This window comes from Gambusia affinis, linkage group LG17 (assembly GCF_019740435.1).
Source record: "Gambusia affinis linkage group LG17, SWU_Gaff_1.0, whole genome shotgun sequence".
Lineage (NCBI taxonomy): Eukaryota > Metazoa > Chordata > Actinopteri > Cyprinodontiformes > Poeciliidae > Gambusia > Gambusia affinis.
In genome coordinates, this window is record NC_057884.1 from 4,322,317 (window position 1) to 4,337,929 (window position 15,613).

A 15,613-nucleotide genomic window follows, 5' to 3' on the forward strand; every position below is an offset into this window, starting at 1 on the left:
AGGTTTGTGGCTATAAGGCGACAAAATGTTAAAAAGTTAAATCAATAATGATATTTTTTGTGAAGCACCGTATGTTTTAGGCCTCGCAACTCTCCTCCCGGGATCCTGGGTTAAACAGCAGCAGAGCGGAACGGCAGAGAGCAGCAGCCTGATATATAGCTCATTTGTCAGTGACGCGGGAATGCTTCGACCTTCCTGAGACAGGCAGTGCTTTGCCAGCTCAGCACTTTCTCCTTCTATGGCCAAATTACAGTCATCACCCGCACAACTGAGCACAGGTCCCCCACATCCTGAACCACTACGCCTTACGAGACGTCAGACTCGTTTCTGCTGCGACCTGGTACAGAGGCAGAATCAGAAAAACAAAAAGCAGGATGAGTTTGTGAGGAACTCCAGTCTGCTGATGCGTTCGTAGAGATTGAGAGAGTAAGTAGCCGACAATGCACTGAATAAGTGATCATCTAAAGGCAAGTAACCTCCTTTAGATGACAGGATAACAAGGAAACCTGTCTCACTTTCAGACCAATTTAAGTTTTTCATGGCAGACTTGGACCTTTCTATTGTTATGACAGATTTTCATATCAAAGGAGAAGTCTTTGAGAAATGACTGTGCATCAAATGTGTTATGATCCTGCAGAGAGATCAGTTGTGTCAGCAAGACGCAGACAACTCTAAATCTACCAAACCGAGTGATGCAAATCACAGCTTTCACCGTGAATCCGAAAGTATTGATACGATCAGCAGTGTGCACAGTTATGTTAGGTTATAAAACTATATCCTGTTAACATGCCTATTGTTGTCCACTTAAACTGACCTGCTTGGCAACGATTAAGGCTACAAGTATCCAGATATCTGGGGAGACTAATGCATTTTTATGTGTTTTGGCTTTTCATTCACACGTAAAAGCTGTTTGTTATTACTAAAAACGATTATTAATAAAAACTCTGACCAAAATAGAGTTGAGAAAACTCAGTTTTTGTGTTTGTTCGTATGCACGGGAAAATAAGAGATTTAGGTTCCCCGGCATTACAGTCTGTGACAATTAATGCGCTAATATGTCCAGATACTTGCTTTTACATGATTCCAAATTGTTGTATTGTATTTTAATAACTTTATATTCTAATACGATGTTTAAAAGTACTTCAACCTGGGCGTGCTGTGGTGGCATAGGGCAGTGGTCCCCAACCTTTTTAGTGGAGCGGACCGGTAAGGATCCAGGCTGTTGTTTCCTACTCATTCTGCTGCATGTTGCCGCGCAAGACGTAACCGACAGCTTCCGGTTTAGTATTTTCAAAATAAAAGCTCCTCCAGACTCAATGCATAGAACAAACATATTTAATTATTTCTTGCGCGGGCGGGTACCAATTGGTCCACGGCCCGGTGGTTGGCGACCACTGGCGTAGGGGATAGCGCGACCCACATTTGGAGGCCTTGAGTCCTCAACGTGGCTGTCTCAGGTTTGATTCCAGATTTACCAGTGACAAATGGTAGAATGAGGGGAACTGTCTGATTTTAAGTTAAACCACTTCCTAATCAAAACAGAGCCAATCTTATTTGCTCATATTATAAACTAAAATGTCAGGGAAAATTCATTTTAAGGGAGCTAATTGCTCAAAATTTTACATCAAAGCTTATTGTCTTAACGTTAAGAACCCCAAACAGCTTTACATAACACAGAGGGTAAAAAATTCATGAGTCTGGGTTTATTTATGAGTTCGGCTTCCTGTGCCACAGCAGAGGTATCCTGCTTACATAAGAGGAAGCCCGGCTGTACGCTTGAAGTCGGAGTCCCTTACGCATTAGGGATTCTGCTTGAAGACTACCTTCAGATCTTGGGAGAACGTCGCTCTCAGCTCTCGCTTCCTCAATGACAGGCTGTGTGAGCCGCACCGAGAACAGCGACGGCACACTGGTAATGAGAGCGCTTGTGAAAAGCAATGAATGATTAAGAAAACGAGAGGCGTCTCAAAGTGATTGTTTTTCATGTTTGTTTGTTTTTTGCTCCTGCTTGTTTTTATGCACCATTTTTACTCAGATTCACAAGGATCTTTTACAGAAACAAGAGCAGAAAATGCTTCGCCTCAGAGGAGGTGCTGGAAATGAACCTGTCTCTGACGAATCCCCAGCAGAAGAGAACGGTAAGATGGGAATTACATGGTGCTGGAGACCGAAGCTAAGGACAAACCCTTTATCAACGTAAACAGAGGCAGGGAGAGAACCCCAAAATTGTACTCAAGTAATATATTACTACTTCAACATATTTTTACTCACGTAAACGTAAAAAGTAGCCATCCAAGAAATTTGGATTTGGTATAAGTACTCAAGTACTGAGTAATCGGTCAAATTATCTGTCATTTAATATTTAAAAATTACATCATCAAATGGACCAAAATTACAATAATTCATGTAAGATAGGAAAAGTAACAAAATCAGGCAAAAATAATTATTTTCCAAATCAGTTTCTTTCAATATAAAACTTATTAAAATTGAACAAAAACTGCAGGCTGTGTGTCTATGACTGGTAACTTTTTTGGTTAAAACATTTTTGTTTTTCATTCAGTGGGTAGAGAAAATCCAGAAACTTTACTCAGGTTCGGTAAGATACTTCATAATAATTTGACTCAAGTAAACGTAAAAAAGTACAGAGTAGTAAAAATACTCCTAAGTGTTTTAGTTGTATTTTTACTCCAAAAACAACCCTCCCATGTGTTTCCCACTCGCGAGTGGGAGGGGGGAAGCCGTCTTCAGGGAACCTTGGTTAAAAATGGTCAAAAATGTTACTCAAGTAAATTGTAAAATGTAACTAGTTACTACCCAAGCTTCGTAAGCTGTAAATAAAGTAAGTTTTACAAACATAATTCAATTACGTGGAACAAATTAACAGATTTTTTTTTCAAGTTGGAGCTCTATTCTATTTTTTCAGTTCTTAGTAAAAAAAAAAAAAAAAAAAAAAAAAGATCAGAAAATAAGATTTGTTTCTTTTTGGTAAAATTTACCCCGCTTTACCTTTAATTTTATTTTTATGTTTTGGTCCAATGTAATGTACAATTTCTCCACAATCTGATAAATCAAATATACCGTATTTTTTCAGACTATAAGCCGCTACTTTTTTCCTACGCTTTGAACCACGCAGCTTATCGCCCGGTGCGGCTTTTCTGTGGATTTTTCTTCAACCACCAGGGGGGGGCTCTTTCGCAGGAAGTGAATCATTGGAAGTCAAAATTGGAACTCAAAGCTAATTTTCATTTAGAACAAGCAGATGCTAGCAGCAGGCACGACGGAGAGATGCTTTCAAACTCATACCCCATCATGGAAACAACATGAAGAAGTTCATATGATGCCGCTTTTAAGTGGAGGAGTTTCGACCTGGGAGTACAGGAGGGAAATAGAGCCGCTGCTCGTAAGCTCGGCCTGAACGAAACCCTGGTTTGGCGTTGAAGACGCAGGGCTGCGTCCTTAATAGCAGATTTGTGGAAAACCGAGGCAGCTTATGTAGGTTTCAGTTTTTTAGACAAAACTTTGTGGGTGCTGTTCATAGCCCGGAAAATACGGCATGAACAAACTATTGCAAGGCATGTATGGCTTCCCAACAGTGCCGTTGTAAACTGTAAGTATGAAGCTAAAGGTGTGAGTGATTCTGCTGAGATAGTAACGGCTGCAAAGGGTTTCCGGGGCTCATTAGGAGCCCAATAATGATTGCAAACCGGGTCTAATGAATGCGAAGGAAGGTCCATATTCATGCGATTGCTAATAGAAACGAAGAGTCTCATTCATGTGCTTCGTATAATTGTCCTGGAAGCCATTAAAACAACTAGTTTCACGTGCAGGGTAAACCTGTGAGCTCGAGCTAAGTTAAAGTGCTGAGGTTAGCTTGCGCCAGACTGCCCACCCAAGGATTTCTCAGCTATGAGTCACACATGGTTTATTAATGTGTCTGAAGCATGAGGGAGTGGGAGGGGAAGCCGTCTTGAGGGAACCTTTGATCTCCTTCATCATTCATAAAAAAAAAAAAAAAAGAAAAAAGGAGAGATTCCCGGTGTGATGTGAATAAGCTCTGATCTGTCAGGGAAGAGAGGATAAAATATAAAAAAAGCGACAATATCTCCCTCTTCTGCATTATTCTCCTTTTTTTGTGTAAAGGTTCCCTCCGACATTATGACCGTTTTTGTCTTTTCCTATAGTCTCTCTGCAGCACTTAACAGTATCTGCCGCATATCTAAACCGTCTTCGCTAGAAAGTCTGAGTATCGCTTAAATTTAATCCATTTGAACACAAATAAATAGCAGGATGTAAAGCTTGCAGTGATCTCGCCTCTGCTTTCAGGAAGGCTGTAAATACAATCCCGCCAAGGAGCGGTGAGCACGCTGAAAGCACCTCTGGTCTAGTTACTACTTGTGTACATGGATCACGTATCTTTTCAATTTCTGGCATGATCACACCCTTCAGCTTTTTACAAAGCCCCCCGGCTCATTAACTTTGGGGAGAACTTTGCAGAATAGCTTCAGGAGTCTTGGCCATCGCTGCCGCCGCCAACATGAGTTCAGTTTGAGCAGTATTGTGAAACGTTGCAGATTATCAGCAGCGAGATTGCACACGGGCCTTATGGTAAACAATAAATACTAAGATTCAAAACACATTTGTGGCTTTTAATAGTTCTGTTTGTTTGGGGGGTTTTTGGAAGATTTACATATAAAAAGCCTAAGGGTGAGCAGTGAAGCGTTCTGCTGATGTACAGTAATTATGAAAAACAAGACACATCTCTTTAGATGTCGATAGCAGGAGGACTAATGCTAATGTGTTTTTTGTGGAAAGCTCAAGATGGCCTTTCTGTGCAGCAAAAGTAATGAATGGTGGAATCTCATTAACCCCTTTGGCACGATTTAATGCAAAAACTATTGAGACTCATTTCAGTTTTTAGCCTGTTTTTAATCTGAAAATTATTCCTTATATATTTTATAAAACTATGACTTCCTCCTAATTTCTGATCTTTAATTGTAGAACTCAAAATGCAATTAAATACAACACATGTTAAGGTAAAAAAAACAAACAACATTTTAGTCATAACTTTTCTGGATTTATTTTATAATGCAATCTTACTGTGTTTAACATTAAAACATGGAGTCATTAAATACTTTCTATGAAATACCCCAATTATGTAGCAGAACGTAAAGGTTACTTTTTATTACTTTTTGCTTTCTGGCACTGACTGGTCGCTGTTCCAGACATTTTTGATACATTCCAATACATTCATATAAACTTCTAGTTTCTGCCTTTTTGAGGTACTTTTTAAACACAAACAGCTGCTTTTTGGAACCATCACTGACTTTAAAGGCATTTAAAATATACCTTTTTGGACCCACTAGAACTTACTTGGTACAATGGACGCTACCATTTGCACAGGAACCCAGCAGTGTGTGAAATGCTTAAGTATGTAAATACTTGAGACTGAACGGCTTCGTTCACTGCTACCATTGCTAAAGCTACAGGCAGTCTGCAAGTCTGAAACATCGCAGAAACAGAAACAGCGCTGGACATGACTTGTCCTTCCCTTCGCTGACTCTCCCGGTTGAAATCCTACCAGATCAAACCATTTCAATGGGAAATGGCCCAGACGGACCATAGAATTGAAAGGCAATAGCCAGGCTGGGATACAGCCAATATGCTACGAAATCAAATTGAAGCAGATGATTGGCTGCTTGGCAAATGCCAGGCAGTAAATTCAAGTATCATTGCACCTAAGTATTTAAAAAAAGCTTTTTAAAAAATAAATATATATATATAAAAAAATTCCCTTCTCACCCACCGCGGGTGGTGATTCTTCTTCCTCTTAGCTCGGGTCCTCTACCAGAGGCCTGGGAGCTTGAGGGTTCTGCGCAGTATCTTGGCTGTGCCTAGGACTGCACATTTCTGGACTGAGATGTCTGATGTTGCTCCTGGGATCTGTTGTAGCCACTGTTCCAGTTTGGGGGTGACTGCCCCGAGGGTCCCGATGACCACAGGCACCACTGTGGTCTTCACCTTCCAGGCCCTCTCCAGTTCCTCCCTTAGGCCCTGGTATTTCTTTAGTTTCTCATGCTCCTTTTTCCTGATGTTGCAGTCACTTGGTATTGCCACATCCACCACAACGGCTTTCCTCTGTTGTTTATCCACCACGACTATGTCTGGTTGGTTCGCCCTCACCATTTTGTCTGTCTGGATCTGGAAGTCCCACAGGATCTTAGCTCGGTCATTCTCCACTACCTTCGGGGGTGTTTCCCACTTTGATCTTGGGGGTTCCAGTCCATATTCTGCACAGATGTTTCTGTACACTATGCCTGCCACTTGGTTGTGTCGTTCCATGTTCCCTGCCAGTACCTTGCACCCTGCTGTTATGTGTTGGACTGTCTCAGGGGCCTCCTTGCACAACCTACACCTTGGGTCTTGTCTGGTGTGGTAGATCTGGGCCTCAATTGCTCTGGTGTTTAGGGCCTGTTCCTGGGCGGCCATGATGAGGGCCTCTGTGCTGTCCTTCAGTCCAGCTTTTTCCAGCCATTGGTAGGATTTTCTGATGTCAGCCACTTCGGTTATTTGCCGGTGGTACATCCCATGCAGGGGCTTGTCCTCCCATGATGGTTCCTCCAGCACCTCAGCTTCTGTTCCCCATTGTTTGAGACATTCACTGAGCACATTGTCTGTTGAGGCTTTGTCCCTGATGTATCTATGGATCTTGGATGTCTCGTCTTGGACAGTGGTTCTCACGCTCACTAGTCCTCTGCCTCCTTCTTTGCGGTTCGTGTAGAGTCTCAGGGTGCTGGATTTGGGGTGGAACCCTCCATGCATTGTTAGTAGTTTCCGGGTCTTAACATCTGTGGCCTGTATCTCCTCCTTTGGCCAGCTAATTATTCCTGCAGGGTATCTGATTACTGGTAGGGCATAGCTGTTTATTGCACGGATCTTGTTCTTGCCATTGAGCTGGCTTCTCAGGACTTGTCTTATTCGTTGAAGGTATTTGGTTGTGGCTCTTTTTCTTGTGATCTCATCAAGGTTGCCATTTGCTTGTGATATTCCCAGGTATTTGTAACCTTCCTCTATGTCTGCTATTGTTCCTTCTGGGAGTGAGATCCCTTCTGTGCGGATGACCTTCCCTCTCTTTGTAACCATCCGACCACACTTATCTAGTCCGAATGACATCCCAATGTCCGTGCTGTATATCCTGGTGGTGTGGATCAGTGAGTCGACGCTCTTGGCGTACAGCTTGATGTCATCCATGTAGAGGAGGTGGCTGATGTTGGCTCCATTCTTGAGTCGGTATCCATAGCCAGTCTTGTTGATGATTTGGCTGAGGGGGTTCAGGCCTATGCAGAACAGTAGCAGGGACAGCGCATCTCCTTGGTATATGCCACATTTGGCATATACATATATATATATATATATATATATATAAATCCATGACTATTTGGTTGTTCCGCAAATAATTTGGAGTTCCACAGAAAATCAGCAAATAGGTGAATCTGTGAATACTTAACCGCGAATCGGCAGGGGTCCACCGTATATTCAATGGCATTTGCTGGAAAGAAACTGCTAAACTCTGAAAAGTACAGTGATAAATTTTACTTCCAGAAAGCGTATCTTTGATAACAAATACAATGCTGATTTCACACCTTTTTGTTTGTGTACTTCTGATTTTCGCTCTATCACTGTTCAGAAAAAGTCAGATAAAGCTGAACGTCATTCACACTCTCCATGGAATGAGTCACTGGCACTGACTGTCTCCTGTTCCTCTAAGCTGGTGCTGCATCACTGCGACTGCGACGTTGTTAAAGAATGTCACGAATATTGTTATAACAGGATTATCCCATTTCTAAAAGGGATCTTCTCTGTAAAGCTGGTCATGCTGATTGAATTTAATGTATGCACAAATTCACACTCCTGCAACTCTAACACTTTCACACAACACCACCATGTTCCCTTTAACAGGGCAGCACCAGACAAGAAAATCTGTAGTAGATTGACAAATGCCTTCCATTTGCGCCGACCTTCTTCGGTTTGTTTTCCAATGAGCAATGCTTGTAGAGTTTCTTCTTTAACTCTCTTTTATGTTTCTTTTATAACACCTCAGGATTGCCTTGGACAATAAATCAAAGGTAAATTCCTCCGATGGGAAGTCAATATTTCATAGTTCGGCTGTCTCTCTGTGCTGAATAATTCACCCTTAGGTGTGCAGACCTGATGAGTAGGTTTTGCTGAATATTGTCTAACTGTGAAATTGGTTTTATTCAGTTGTTGGCAGGTGATTCTATTAAAATGACATTTCACCATCGCAGTGGTTAAACCTATTGAATTTTAAAATTCACAGACTTAGGTGTGATAAATGTGAGAAGAAGTAAATCTTTGAAGAAAAGGAAGTTAAGCTTGATGCAAAGCATTTTACAAACGTCTCCAGTTAAAACAATTAAAAATACTTTTTAATTACTGTTGAAAAATTTTCCTGTTAAATAATTTTTATACTTTGTAATCATATGAAAGCTCAAAATAATGCTCTATTGGTAAGTTAGCTTACTTATTGATAAGCTTGCTTACAAGTAATTTTGCTAACTTATTGGTAGGCTAGCTTGCCAAGTTTATATGCTATCTTCTTCATAAGCTAGTTTACTAATAAGCCTATTGGTTAACTAGCTTATTGGTAAACTAGCTTACCAATGATTTTACTAACTTAGGCCTTACCAATTTATTATTTTTCTAGCTTACCAATAAGCTATTTTACTAGTAAGCCTATTTGGTTAACTAGCTTATTGGTAGGTTAGCTTACCGGTAAGACATTATTTTTGAGATTTCATATAATTGTAAAGTATAAAAATTATTTAGTAGGAACATTTTTCAACAGTAGTTAAAAAGACTCAGTGTTTTAATTGGTGACATTTGTCAAGTTTAACATACTTTTCTCCAAAGGTTTACGTATTCTCACAAGCTTATTGATAAGCTAGTATAGCTGATGCTTTGTAAGTGTTAGCAATATGTCCAACTTGACTACTTTCAATGAATAATTAACAGCTCTTTTGGGCGAGTTTTTCGACCAAACTGAAGGTATCTGATGATAATTCCTGATCCTACTTGCTTTAAGCAATTCAGCTCAGGACTAAAGCTTGACACATAATTCATTTGCCCCTGCTTCAGCTCTCCAGAAAAGCAAAAGGTAAAAATCGACAGATCGCGCCACTGCATCTTTTTAAGATGCTGAATGCACAGTGAATAGCTCCAGGCACCAGTTCATAGCATCGTTTTGTACCTACATAGCACAAAAAAATAAATAAATAAAATAATAAAATAAAATTAAAATAAAGCCTGATTCTCAGAGTTTTCTAATGTGCTAATTTTGTGTCTCCTGTCTCCCAGATACAGTAACTTAAGAATTTCCCTGAGCTATTCACAGATTCTCTCTTGGCTCTCTCAGAAGCACATTCAACACCCAGTGGACTCCTATGCCTTCCTCTATGGATCTGCTGGTTTTACTGCTACGTTCTGTAGCACAGTAAAAAGAGAAGCACAAAAAATCTCACCACTAACCTATCTCAATCTGCTATAGTCTCCACTAATTCTCTAGCCTTCCCTTTGACTCAGTCCACCTGGAAAGGCAAGTATATTAAATACAAACTGCCTATCAATATTTAAAGAGGCAGGCAGTATTATGTAAAATCAACTTTTTTGAACTTTATAATATTCCATCATCAGAATCAAAGCAACAATCAAAGGGTCGCTTTGATTGTTTCAGGCATGTTTGAGAAATTTTTTAATCTCCTGTGGGAGCCATTTAGCTGTACAAAACGCCTGGGTGGACCTAGCCCCGCCTTCAAGGACAAAGTCCCTCCCCCACTCTGCTCCTTCAGAGTATCCAGCAGAAAAGGGTAAATATTGTACAAACTACTTCTTCCCAATTACTCATTTTTTATTAAATATTTTTTATTGAATTGTCATTATTTTTGTAGAAATTGATATAACTTTGACATTAAAGGGAGTTTTTTCTTTTTATAAATTTTTTGTTTTGTCCAAAAAAAGCCAAATTATGTTGATCATGATTGATTTGTAGTGGCAATAAAAAGGATAAAACATCCAAGGGTCTGATTGCCTTTTGTAGGCACTGCATCTTAATAGTAATTCTGCTAACATTAGTTTAATTAATGAGATACTTTACACTCATCCGGCGTCTAGAGGAGTCATTACTGGGACCTGCAGCGTAGCGTAAAACACTCATTTAAAAACAGAGAATATGGGCAAAAGACGATGTAAAGAAGGCATTACTCATAGCGGCGTAATTTTGAATCGCCTTGGAAAAGCTCAGGTGTGGTTAAACTTTCTCTCTCCTTTACTTGTTTCCCTGCCTCCTACTTCTTCTGCCGTCTCTTCCGCCAACCTCTGGCTGACAAAGCGGGGAAAAGCAATTAGCATCACTGTCACTATCCATCTATTATCCGCCGTCCTAATAGAAGATGACAAATTATAGCATGCAATATGGGACGCTATGCCCACCTACTGCATGCGCGTGTGTGTGTGTGTGTGTGTGAGGCAGGATGGAGCAGAGTTGTTTCCGACTACGACTCAGATACTGTTCCATAAAAAAGCGGGCCTGCGCAATTTGTACGACTGTTGTTGAAGATATCAGAGAGAATTACAAGGCGCTTAGGCCAACATCACCTGACATACAGAACCATCAGCATTCTCCAAACTTGACGTGAAGCTGAATGAGAAGAAACGTCATAAATGACATGAGTGATGCTGCCGTGGCATTTCTGTGAGGCTGAAGTATATCCAATCGCATCCACCTCAGAAATGTCACATAATCACCAATTGACAAGAATCTGGACGATTTTTCCGTAACTGTGTTTAACCTGAAAACGATGGCAGCACTTTAATAAATAACGTAAACCTGCTGATTTTAAAGAAAGCGTCTAATTAAAAACTGAACCCAATCATGTGTTGATTTTTCTGAAACGTGACTCAGACAGCAAAAGTGTTAAGTGAATTTCCTAAAGACAGTAGTCACAAATATTGTCTATAAAGATATATAGAAGCAGAATGAAGAATAAAATCCAAAATTTCAACACAAATATCAGGTAGCTGTAAAAAATAAAATGCTAGGAAAGTAGCAAAATGATTTTTTATTATTCGTTTGCTGTTTTTAAGATAAAGCATGGGCTTACTAATTTTTAGTGTCAGTGTATTGTGAATATTGTGAACAATATTAGCAACAAAGAAAATGTAACATTGATATCCCATGAGGCTGGATATTTCTAGCAAAGGTAAACATAAAAACTGAAACACATAATTTAAAATGTAAATTTTATTTATTTTTTTGCATTGTAAATAATGCGTTGGCTTGATACGTTCCTGCAGGAAACTGCAGAATTGTCTGCAAAAATTGTGTTCCTCCAAAGTTTCACTTTTCTCTATTTTATCTCGAGTCAGACTTGTTTGTATCCTCACACAAACATTTAACAGGATAGTTCAGTACCTAAGGGATAAACTGAGTCAGTGTTCATTTTTCATTTCTCAGGAAGCTCCTTTACTTCAGGCTCATCATGGCTATTTGCATTGACCATAGTGTTCTCACCAGAGGGACCATGCACCTGAGAAACCTGCCCTCTCTTCTTTTCACTACATGCTCACTCATTATTAAGGTATGAAGCATCTTCATAGAGAGTTGAATCTTCCTCCAACCAATTCTCAGAATTAATTTTTTTTCTCTTTTCTTTTTGCGCTAGTACAGTTTGTTACCATGTGGGCACACTTTTGACAAACACCTCTCACTGACCCTTTTGATTTATATTTGTCCTGAGATCTAAATGAATCGCTGGAGAAAGGTTATTACTGTGATGCAACACCAGAAAGCGGAAGAATTGATCAATCTTCTGGAATCAGACTTATTGGTATTTGGACAAACTATCCAAATACCATGTCCGATATGGAAAATAAAATGACTGGAAACTGTTGTGGTTAGTCATATTTTTCAGTGCACATTTTTTTGTAGTCATGATTTTTTTCTTTCTTTGGCATGACCTAGTTTATTAATTGTTCATCCTTCTACCTTGTTTCCTGCAGGGTAGCCTTTGTCTGGTGCGCTACCATGTGCAACGATCTGTAAGTAACGATTGTTATCTGTTATCTTTTAAGAGCACCTCACTTACAGAAGACACCGATGTAAAGCTGGATTCTTTCAGCACCAGAACAACAGAAAAAATCAAAAATACTTTCTTCTGTTTAGCATTAGTCACAATATAACTTGAGTCTTTGGCATTTGCAAAAAGTTGGATAGAAAATATATTTGCTTGAGCTTTTGCCAGTCCGATTCATAAAGACCACATAGCAATGGGAAATGTTCTCCCGTGCCTTACCAAACAAAATAACAAGGTCCAAAGGTGTTGCATTTCACAAGTCAGTGAAAAGTTTGAATTAAGAAATATAGCAAGGGAGATGGAAATAGATTAGCTATGCTAGCTTGACTATGAGAATCTTAACATGTAGATGTGCTGTGGAATTCACTTTGGTTAGGTTCAGTTTAAAAAAATTAGGTGACCCACATGCCAACTCTCTGACAGATCGTTTGTAGAGCAGGTGTTTAAGTTAGCTAATCGACCACCGCTGTCCTCAGACGGTTACTGGTTAATAATCACAAAATAAACATCAAATCTGAAAACATAAAACGATTACAGACTGTTCTGTTCTCTGTGTGAGGTATGTTTGCATGTTTTTTGTTTTCGGTATTGAATTCTGATACACTCACAGTGCTGTTGTCAATCAATTGCTATGGCAATGGGTCAATATGTAGCATGGCCGACACAGAGAGCAAGAAAAGAGGAATACATGTGGTTTTAAGTTGTTTTTCAGTGTTTTCCTGCATTATTTTCCCTCTGCTGTGGCGCACTGCACTAAATTAATAATACTTACATCTCCAGGTTTCATTTTGTTAATGGAGTTGTTCAATCGATGGATGACAAGTGAAATAATCTTCTTGCCCTCCAGCTTTGTGCGGAGGCATAACATTTCTGAATGTAAACATCATGCAAAGTGTCTATAGTGTTTCTGCACATTTATTGACTGTATTCATACCAGGTTTGACAAGTAGATAAAGAGAACAAAAGTTCATGTTACTGAATTAAAAATCTCTGAAGTGGTGTCTGACATACAAACTTTTGTTTCTGAAGTTCTCTTCAAATGCTAACACCCTTTGATGCCACTTCTCTTCCTCTTGTGCTAAGAAAGGTAATTAACCTTGCAGTAAGCAGATAGGCTCATCCGGAGGCCATTTATCTTGCTCCTTAACGACACCCAGGTTATCTCAATGCCTGCCTGCATTATCACACTCTTTTTCTGAAAGGCTGGATATGCTGTAGGAACTGAGAACGTGGCTACGCAATAGCATCAAACTGAGGCAAAACAGCTTTGTTTTTATGAGTGTTTCTGAGAGTTATATAAGTGGAATTTTACAGTGTTCTTTTGTACTTGGGGACATCAGTCCATCATGTCTCTTTTGTTTAAAGATACCCACACATCCCTGTCTTGAGCTCATTGGAAGTATAAAAATAGCTACAATACTATTCCAACACCAATTTGTTAGTACAGTAACATTTTTCTTACAAGCAAACATTCATGGAGTCAGGCACTGACGTTAGACAAGAAGGCTGATAATACACACCCATTCAGCAATTTATTGTTGGTTTTGTTTCAGGAACTTCATCACTTAGTGAAGCAAATCATATAAGGACACACAAAGGGATGTTTGGAGGACTTTATTTCCTTGAATGATTATCTGTCAGATTCTCCTCTGACAGATAATAAAAACATGACAATTAAAAATAGAATATTACATCACACCAAAAAAGAAAATTAATACAGAAATGCAGCCTTAATGAAAGGTATGCTTAATATCTAATCAAAGGTTGTCAATTTTCAAAGGATAATTCATTGACTATGGCAGCAATAATAACACAAATAATAACATTACTTGATCTTAGTCAATGTTGTGTCCTATACACAGCAATAAAGATGCCTGATTCTTGAAACTGAAAGTGAGACTGGAGGTATGACCAAGTTTCTGATGAATCTGACTAAAAATGATCAGACTATAAAGTTCACACTCAGAACATTGAAGTCTATTTCCCAAGGGTTGAGCAGATACTTGGATATACACTTTACACATCTCATCCTGACGCAATGCAGCACAACTTTGTTCCATATAGACATGCACTATTCAAACAAAGAAGAGAAAATGACCCAAAAAAAGACATAAATTCTTTGAATGCATGACAGAAAATGATCTGTTTGATTTTTGTCTCGTCAGGAACTGCATAACAAGTGTTTTTCCATGCAACAGCCTTTATCATAAAGTAGGAAAGTGTGTGCATTTAAAATGCAACATACACCAAGAGCTTTTTTTTTTTAAATCTTTCTCAAAAAAGTAAAATATGTCAGTGAGTAGGAGTTCAGCATTGTGCCCAGGTACGCTGCACACACAGAGGTACCAAGGTAAATATAAAGTCTCTCTGATTTCAAAATTGTGGTAAAAGAAATAATTTTAAAAAACAAGCAACAATGTATTTTTCAAACTTGCGTTAGTGTGGGAGGTATGAGCTGGAGGACGGATTCATAATTAGAAGAAAAAACAAAGCAGCCCATCCTGATGCATTTACAAGCAGACCTTTCCAACAACCCCTCTTTGTTTTAATGCACTGAATTATGTGCTCTCTGGAGCACACAAATAGAAATCAATTAAACTCTATATAACTCATCCAACTCAACAACTCAGAAGCAGTGGGTTTTTTAATTTTTTTATTCCAGAATAACTCGTCTAATTAGAAGTTTTTGCAGAAGGTTGTCATACAACAATTATTGAAAGAAAAGTTTTAGCATTTTTCACAGTCTTTCCCCACCAGCAGCAGCTCTAGTTTACTCATCCTAACAACACGCTAACAAAAGCCGATTCGATTTTCCTACTTATGTTTAGATTTAGGAGGCTGTTAGAGAGGGAAGCATCTGCAACCAAAGCAACATCAGGCCAGAACACTGCTGCCCCTGGCAACGGCCAGACAGCTACTGCAGGAAGAAGCGGCTCCGTTCGTGTACAGATGTTGACCCGTGACACACTGAAAGCGAAATAATCCAGCATCGTCCGGTGACTGGACTGCCGTGTTTCAAACAGATATATTTTGGTGTTTGAAGGAAATGTGTGTTCTGCTTCAGGAAACATTGGGTGGCATAGATGATTAAGAGGAACTCGCCAGAATACTTTAAAATCCCAGTTTATAGAGCATTCATTCATTTCCGTTGAAGTTTTTTGTTGTTTTGTCATGTTTTGACCACAAAAACGCTATGTATCTATGAAAGGGGTCGCACTATGTAAAATCAACATTTAGAAGATTAACCTCACTTTATAATGTTACTCCCTCATCAAAAACATTCTTTTGTGCGTGTTTGGGAAATCCTTTAATCTCTTCTCCACTGAGCTGCGATTTCCAAGCTCCCACCTCACAGAGCAGCCATTAGCAAAGGCCTCCTGGAACCAGCTGAGCTCATTATACAAACTACTCCTCAGTGAAACGCTGGGAAAAGTGTTGCTAAAGGGTTAATAGAGGAGCGACGCAGT

At 39.4% G+C, this 15,613-nt stretch overlaps 1 long non-coding RNA gene across 1 annotated transcript; it reads left to right on the forward strand.

Moving 5' to 3' along the window:
• Positions 1-1,812: 1,812 nt before the first annotated feature.
• On the forward strand, positions 1,813-15,600 carry LOC122847198. The gene is made up of 5 exons (XR_006373348.1): positions 1,813-1,912; positions 2,036-2,138; positions 11,528-11,651; positions 11,811-11,966; positions 12,073-15,600. It is a non-coding gene; the product is annotated as an uncharacterized LOC122847198 (long non-coding RNA).
• Positions 15,601-15,613: the final 13 nt, after the last annotated feature.